Source organism: Elephantulus edwardii, unplaced genomic scaffold (genome assembly GCF_000299155.1).
Source record: "Elephantulus edwardii isolate Elephantulus edwardi_28Jun2011 unplaced genomic scaffold, EleEdw1.0 scaffold00025, whole genome shotgun sequence".
NCBI lineage: Eukaryota > Metazoa > Chordata > Mammalia > Macroscelidea > Macroscelididae > Elephantulus > Elephantulus edwardii.
Genome location: NW_006399775.1, coordinates 20,179,388 through 20,188,668, shown reverse-complemented (window position 1 = coordinate 20,188,668; position 9,281 = coordinate 20,179,388).

The following is a 9,281-nucleotide window of genomic DNA, read 5'->3' as shown; positions in this document are numbered from 1 at the left end:
GTGTGTGTGTGTGTGTGTGTGTGTGTGTGTGTGTGTGGTGTATATTTTATAAATGTGAATAGTTTGAAAATGCATTTTGAAAACTCATACTGTACTTGGGGCATATGTGGGAGAGGTGAACAAAAAAGATTTAAAAAGAAATCTGTGTGACTCTGTATTTGAAGGACACTCTCTGTCAGGAAGCCAAATTGTTCCATTCCTTCCAGCTGTGTACTGGTCACATTTTAACATTCTCTCTTGTCATTAGCTCCTCACATGAGCCTAGGTATTGTACTATACCTTTAAGTAGCCTTCTAGGTCATGTATTGTAAAGGCTGCAAAATAGTCTATCTTAGAAAAGTAGTAAATGCCAGCAACCACAGGTCTCTTGGGTTGTTTCTAATTAAATCCTATGGATTTAATATTTTTGGGTTATTTAAAAATCCTCCTTCGTGTTCTCTAAATTTCCCTCAGTCCCTTTTTCCCTTCTAGTTTACTATTTTTGCAGAGAGAGAGGGAGGGAGTATATACACACATGCAAAGCCTTTGAAACATCTAACATCTTCCCAGAGCTGTGAGTGGTGTGGTAATGAATTGCTTTGAGGTTAAGTTATCTGACTGTCTTGTTATGAGAGATCAAACCTGAAGGTGTGTGTTTGCTTCCAATTAACACCAACTGTTGGGATTTGAAAATCATGTATTTCATTCATTAACCTTCAGAATGGCATTCAGAGGGGAAAATGTTTGAATTTACAACCTGCAAATTATAAATTTAGAAAAAGCAAGAACATTATGATAACATTCATGTTAAGGACTATTGGTATCCTTAGTCTCTATTGTACATCATGAAGAGACCATTTCTGGCCTGAGGACACCTTCTCTAATAATAAGAATCTTTTATCCTCTCTGTAGTAGAGAGAAAGAGATTTCCCCATGCTTGTTCCCTTGTCATCTTCTTTATAACCCTGGAAGGAAATAGGCCAGAGGTTATTATTCTCATTTTATGGATGAAAAAACTGAGTCTCAAAAAGATCAAAGGGCTTGACCAAAGTGACATTCTGACAAAATGGTAAAGCTGGAAGTTGAAATCGGAATTTTTAACCTTCAAGTCCTAAGCTTTTTCTAACACTCCAGGTTACTAGTTCCAATGTTACCATGCACAAAATAGAGGCCCACTATCAGATCAAGATAAGAATTAGACCATTATATTTAGTTACTCAATGCTTTTTAAGCTTTATTTTCTGGCCTTAGGGAATGTTCTTTGGCCATGTACTGGTTCAGTAACATGTCTGATTCATCTTTGTCCTCTAGTTCTCCAGCCATACAGACTGATGGGAACAACAAGAAGTGTAGTAGGAGGGTAGGCAAAAGAGTAGTGCATTTTTTTATGTATACATGGGTTATTATAAGAGTAGTGTATTTTAACAGATCATGTAGTCCAAAGTCAGTTGCAGAAAGTTTAAAATTTCACATCAGCACAGTCCTAGATCTATGGCCTGAAACTGTGTTGTCAATGTGGTCTTTAGTTTTTCCAAATATAAAATACTGATAATACTTAATAGATAGGCATCTGAGAAATAAGAGCAGTGATAAAGTAGTGGAAATGTGTGATGCGAATAACCAAACATTCGGTGGTTCAAACCCACCAGCCTCTCCAAGGGAGAAAGATGAGCAGTGTCCTCCTATAAAGGTTTACAGCCTCAGAAAACTGGGAGAAAGTGATTATGAATCAGACCCAAGTCAACAGAAGTCGGTTTGATTTTTCCTTTTATCATATAGGATACTTTCAAGAAAAAAATAATAGAATATGTGACTCAAAGCAGTTTTAAAATTATGCATATTTATTATTTAATTTAATAAGTAACAAAATAACAAGGCTTTTCCAGGTTTAGTTTATAAAGTAGCTCAAGGATATCTGGGCTTTAGATTCACTTTTGGTTTTTTCTTTGCTTTCTTTTCATAGTTGAAAGATGGTTACCATGATTTCAAGCATCAGATTTTTATATGACAACATGTAAGGCAGGAAAAAATGGATGGGTACTCTCCTTATACATCTCCCCCTCCTTTTAAATTTTTTTTTGGTTTTTGGTTGTCACAGCTTTAGTTTGCTTGGCTCCACAGTCAACATTCTTGGCACCAGCAGCCAAGAAATTAAAAGATGTATTGCGATGGGAAAGTCTGCTGTTAGGGACCTCTCCTAACTAAACTAATGATGAGCAATCGTGTCTCTCTGGAGACTAAGGTGTGTCTGATACAGGCCATGGTCTTTGCAATCACTTTTTTAAGTGTCAGAGAGTTGGACAATGACTAGGGAGGATAGAAGAAGAATTGATGCCTTTGAGCTGTGGTGCTGGAGAAGAGTATTGAGTGTACCATGGACTGCTAAGAAAACAAACAGATACGTCCTGGAGAGGGTTAAACCGGGCTACTTCTTGGAGGCAAGGATTCTGGGGCTTCGTCTGACACACTTTGTACTTGTTGTAAGGAGGGACCCGTCCTTGGAGAAGGGCATCATGCTTCGGAGAGTAGAGGGACAGCATAGGAGGGGAAAACCCTCTATGAAGTGGATTGATTCAGTGACTGGGATAATGGGGATGGGTGTATCAGAGATAGTGTGATTGGCACAGGACAGAGCAGAGTTTAGAGCTGTTGTACATAGGGTCGCTATGAGTCACGAGCGACTCGATGGCACATAACAACAACAACAATAACAACCTTCAAATCCTATCCAACTGACACAAGAGGAGATCACCCCCTCCTTCTCCAGCAGATCATCTGGTGGATTCGAACCACGGGCCTTTGGGATTACAGCACAGCTTCTTGCCAGTAGGCCACCAGAGCTCCCTACCCCCCCTTTATAAAAAAAACCACCCCAAAACAGAAAAGCACAAAACAGTTTCTTATAGAAGCATCCAAAATACTTTTTCTCCCTTTCTATCATCCATTGGGCCATATTCCCATTTCTTTGCCAGCCACTAACAAAGGAGAATGGTGCTACAGCATAAACTACTTGTATAATCTATGGAGGCAGGTGTAGAGCCCACCTTTTTAATCATATCAACTTTTATCTGGAAAAAAATGATGGGCACTTAAGTAGAACAGAAAGATGGAACAATTTTGAGAATTAATCAACAGTTCAGCCATAGGATGGTTTTATGTTTTGTGATGATTAAGGAAGATAAAGAGCATGACATAGTACCATATTATAATTTCAGTGAAATGCCCATTGTATTATCAAGTATCATTGTATTTGCAAGTTAAAAACTCAAATCAACTAAGTTTGTAACTACAAGATAGTGTCTTTGTAAATACCATTTGATCACTCACAACTCATTTTTTCTTCTTCATTTTGAGAATAAAAAATGATACTTAGAAGCATTGTTGAGAAAGGGAAAAATAAAATATCAGGAAAAGAGTTTTATACATTACTGATGTTGTTATGTAACATTGAGTCAGAAACAACTTTTAGGTGACTCTCCAGCAGGTTTTCAGAGTCAGTAGATTGTAGAACAGGCGACTGTCCATCTTTCTCTGGCAAAAATTATTAAGAGTAATAAATATATGCAGGGACACTGGTGGTCTAGTGGCAAGAAGGTGCATTGCAATCCGAAGGCACACTGTTCAAATGCACCATCTGCTCCATGGGGGAAGGATGGGCAATCTCCTCCCTTGCAATTAACTGCATCTGGAGAAAAAAATAAAGAAAACCCGTGGGAAGGTCAGCTATGGATAGGTTCCAACTTTATGGTACACAACAACAACAACAATAAAATTATAAAGTATCATATTTAACACAGAAAGTATCTTAAAGTAGGGGCAACATGTAACATTACAACAAAGGTGTAAGGCAGATAATAGAAAGTAACATTTTTACGTGCTTGGCAATGTGATATTAATATATCCACTGCTTACAACATGGTTAGCTTCCAGATATTAGATCATTATATAAAAATGAAGGATGGCTCCATCATAACTGGCAAATTTTATCATTAGAAGACAACAAAACTCATCATTAAATTGTTACTAAATTTTCTAATTATGTAATTGCCAAAACATTGAGAGTTCTGGCTCAACCAAGGTGATATATAGTGTTACTCTCCACATCCATTCCCATTTCTCACATGTCCATGTTCATTACTGCCAAATATCCATTGTAAATGCACAAAATAGATAGTGGAGGTTTTCCTTCTTACAATAAATGTGAAATATCAGATAATGAGATATTAAGTGAAGAATGAGTTTTATACACACACACACATATTTACTGCTGAAAAACTCATTGTTATGTGTGTTTAAAAATAAATCCTAGCTTTGTTCTAGGCCACCTGGTTTCTAAATATAGTCAGACACAATGTAAAAGAAAAAAGTTCTAATATACTAAATCAGACATATAAAAAAAGACTTTTTTTTCTGCTTTCTTAATTAAAACTGCCCCTCAGAACTCAGCACTTGAAATTACAAATTACACCAGTTGACTCCTTGTTCTCTTAAATCCTTATCCTCTGAATCCAAATTAAAAGGAAAAGATTTTAAGATTTAGTTGTGAGAGTATCTTCACTGTCTTCCTTAAAAATGTTGTTTTAAGAACTTTTTTTATTTTCAAGAGATTTAATGCTAATCCCTAACCCTAACCCTATTAACACTCCAAATTTTCATTATCAAAAATTTGTTACCAAATGCTACCTTAAAAAATCTAATCTGAAAAGTGTTCTCTTGTTGCTTGAATCTCACACAGGTTCATATGGAATTATGGAGCAATCTTTCTGCTGTGGCATCTTTCATGTTCTTCCTCTCCTTGAGGACAACTGAAGGAGTTGTCATTATATCTGTTGATATTTTTCATTACATTATCAGTGTATCTGTTGAGAATCCTCTCTAGGTTGCTTCTGGCAGTGCCACTCTTAGTTCTATCAGACAGACAAGAGCTTGCAAAGTGGAGAAGAACCTTTCTGGATCTTCCCAAGGTCTTATATTTGTCCTCTTTACCATTAATTTCTTGTAGAAATTTCTCAAGATTAAGGATTGAAAAATTAGGAGAAGTAAGTCCCTTCTAAAACAACTCCATCTCAAGAAAACAATCCCATATGCAATAGCTGTCTTAAAGTTAAGGGTAGTTTCCTGTTTTCCCAAGACAAAGGGTGGGCTTCTTTTTCACATACGTGTTACTAAAGAATCTATATTTTATTGATCTCATGTCTTAATAGAATATTTTCCTTGGAGAGTTATGAAGTTTGGTCTTTTTAAATTTTTTATTCTACAGTTAAAAGAAAACAAAATTTACCCCAAAGGTCAATATAATTGTACAATTTTAAACGGAAACATTCAAATTTTATTTTATAGCTTCCTGTTGTACTGACAGTCTTTCATACCCTTATTATATTCATATCAAAATCTAAAAAAAAGAAATTCTGTTCTTGGCTATGACAACTACTTATTAAGAATATGGATCATTTTTTTGAGATATGATACCTATGTAACTTTCATACCTTTTATGTTTGTTTTTATTTTTTGTTTAGAAATCTCTATCTACAAGATAGGTTTTATTTACTGCTTCAGAAAGAGGACTACTGGGGATTCACTTGCCACACTTCTAATTTTCTGTGGTTTAAGATCTTTAAGAAATTGGTTTTTGTCATGAAATAAATTGGAAAAAGGTGCTATTGTTCAATAAGTGCTATTTGTTCAATAATGTCACTAATGTCACTTTAGCTTCTTCCTCAATGCCCAACAAAATGTGCTACCATCTAGCAACACAAAATCATTTCATCCATGAAGGGAATTTATTCCAAAATAAATTAAACAGGATTTTCTGAAATGCTTCTGCAAATTGACCTTCATAACTGTCCCATAACAGTTTCTCATGGCTCCCTATGAATTCAAGACTGGTAAAAGAGTGAGTAGTTGACTTACCTCGTCCTTAAAAAAAAGGCAGGCAAAGGAAAAAGTGATAAGGACTTAATACTAACATACCAATGTCATATCAATGTGGTCCTTACAAGGAAAAAGAAAACACAGTTCAGTGAATATACCAGCATAAGTGAGATCCTTGATCACAGTCTCCATCCTACTGAAGGGAGGAAATATGGTGGAAGAGGTCTGTCCAAGGAGCTGATTATAAAACAAGGGCTTTCCTGTATTTTGAATGAGGATTATCCAGTAATATCAGCTCCTAAGAATTCATCAAAACTAAAAATGCAATATTGCTTAACTTTTTAATGCCTTGTCCTTGTTTATCACCCCCTCTGTTACGGTCTCCAGCCAATGGATCAGCTTCACTTCTCTTTTCCATCTTCTTTTCTCCTTCAACTCTCCTCCCACTCTAATTCATATTATAATATTTTTTTCAATCTCACTGCTAATGAGATGGGCTAACTTTGGTCACTTTGAATCACATAGTCATATGGTATACTATGCTAGGAATGAAAAACAGAAGTACTGTGTAGCATTAAAAGAACATGGAGGGAATACACAGAATCAGTCACTGTGCCAAAAAGAACTGACTGACACTAAAAAATTTCAAAAAGTACCATATGAGTAAGAGCCAATGGCAATAAAAGAGGCAGTCAAAGCTGCATTGAAGGTATTGGCAAAAATACGGCCCCCAGGAATCGATGGAATACCAATTGACTTGTCTTGAGTAACAGATGCAGCCTTGGATGTGCTCACCATTGTATGCCAGGAAATTTGGAGAGTAGTTGTCTGGCCAATGGATTGGGAGATGTCCATGTTTGTTCCCATTTCTAGGAAAAGTGATCCAACAGAATGTGGAAAGTATTGAACAGTATCATTAATATCACATGTAAGCAAAATACTGTTGAAGACAATTAAAATAACTAGAATAGTACATAGATAGGGGTCTGCCAGAAGTTCAATTAGAATTTAGAAGCCATGGCACCAGGTATAGCATTGCTGATGTCAGATGGATCCTGACTGAAAATAAAGAATATCAGAAGAATGTCTATTTATGCTTTATTGACTATGAAATGGCATTTGACTGTGTGATCATAACAAGTTATGGCCGACATTGAGAAGAATGGGTATTCCAGAGCACTTAATTGTGCTAATGTGAAACCTTTACCTGCACCAGGAGACTATTGTGCGAACAGAGCAACGGAACACCGCATAATTTAACATTAAGAAGGGAGTGTGTCGCGTTTGTATTCTCTCTCCATACTTATTCAGTCTTGATGCTGAGCAAATCATTTGAGAAGCTAGACTTTATAAAGAGAAATGTGGCATCAGGATTGGAGGGAGACTCATCAGTAACCCGCATAATACATAAGACAAAACCTTGCCTGCTGACAGTGAAGAGGACTTGAAGTGCTTATTGCAGAGGATCAAAGAAAACAGCCTCCTATGTGGATTGCTTGTATCTCACTGGGAGAAGCTGATCGGGTCCTGAGAGCAGAAGACTCCGTGTGTCCACTGCCGGGCGGCCGGGACCATCACAAACCAGGCTGTGCCCTTGAGCGCCTGGAGGGTGCTGCTGGGTTCAGAGGTCTACAACATACCCCTGGAGAACCAGGGTGATGAGACAAGTCGGTGCGAGATCGCTTCAATGTGAGGCAGTTCATCTCCCGGCTGCAGGACGTGGATAACAAATATGACCACATGAAGACCTGTCTTCTGATGCAGCGGCAGCAGGAGGTAACTGCACTCAACTCCGTCCAGAGGATGGAGTGGCAGCCGAAGGTGCAGGAACTGGACCCTCCAGGGACAAAAATCCCTGTGTGTCGATGAGGTGTGCCCATGGTTGATGTCAACAACGACTTTGTGCTGCTGCCTGCATGACGCAGGAGGGGACAAGGGACAGGGCCCGCGGGCGCCCACATGCTGACCTGCACAGCGAGGGGACACGGGTGCCAGACAGAGGAGTGAGAGGAGACTGCTCTTTGCTGATGCTGCCTGGCCGGCCGTCAACGCAAACGCCAAGGTGGGTCCAAGGGGCTTCCCCCAGGCGGGCCGCGTTCACATCCCTGTTGGCAGCCACTCGAGTCCTGGCTGCAGCTGTGGGAAAGAATGTGTCTTCTTCCCAACCGCCGGCGAGTACTCAGCATCCCCTCCTGGACAGACCTCTCAGTTGAGGAGGACAAGGACACCACAGCTGCTCCCCTGTGGTCCCCTGGCTACTGCAGGTGGCTGGCCGGACGCTGAGCTGCGGGAGGGCCCGCTGGGCACTGGGGGACACAGAGCCAGGACTCTTCTGCTTGTGTTTTAATGGAGTCAAATCCACGTGGTTTGTATATTGTTCCTTTAATCTTGGGTATTTCGTTTCTGAGAACATAACTTGAAACACTGCAGAGCCAATAATCATATAAAGTGTATCCTATAAAGGGTGCACAGTTTTATGCACTTTCGCTGCCTTCTACATAATTTATTTTGCAACACATTACTGCACAGTTGTAAATGACTTATATACTGTAACATCACTTTCAGTTATGTGTAAAGAAAGAAATACATTTTTTTAGAAAAGAAGGCAAAGATTCTTATCACTACCTATCAGTCGATAGGCAACATCAAGAGAGATGTAGAAAAGATTGGAAAAAGTCAAGTTTTAGCTTTTTTGAATTGACAACTAAAACCCCCAGTACCAGCAGTTAGGAAATCAGGAGACGTATCACACTGGAAAAGTCTGTAGTTAGAGGCTTCTCCAAACTATTGCGGAGTAGTGATATCAGTTTGAGGACTAAGGTGCATGTCATTCAGGCCATGGTCTTCCCAATCACTGGCTATGCATCTGAGAGCTGGACAGTGAATAAGGATGACAGACCAAGAATTGATGCCTTTGAGCTGTGGTGTTGGAGAAGAGCATTGAACATCCATGGACGGCCAAAAGAAGAAAAGGGTGCAGTGAGGGTGCTCCTTGGAGGCAAAGATAATGAGGATTCAACTCACATACTTCAAGCATGTTGCTAGGAGGGGCTATTCCTTAAAGAGGGACAAAGATGAATAGTCAACAAAGGGGCGGAAGATCCTGGACCAGGTGGATTGACACTGTGACTGCTGCAACGGGCTGTAGTGTGTCAGGAGGTGTGGGATGGCACAGGATAGGACAGGCTTCAGATCTGTTGTTCAGAGGGTCTCTATGGGTCGTGCTTGACTCGAAAGTGCCTAACAAAAACAAACACTGCTAATTGATCTCTCTGTCTCAAGTCTGTGTTTTCTCTTACTTTTAAAAAGTCTGTGTATGCTGCATTGAAAAACAAGGAACTCATGCAATATTATTCAAAATGGGTGAACCTGGAGGACATTATGCTGAGTGAGGTATCTCAGTCACAAAGGGACAAATGCTATATGGTGCC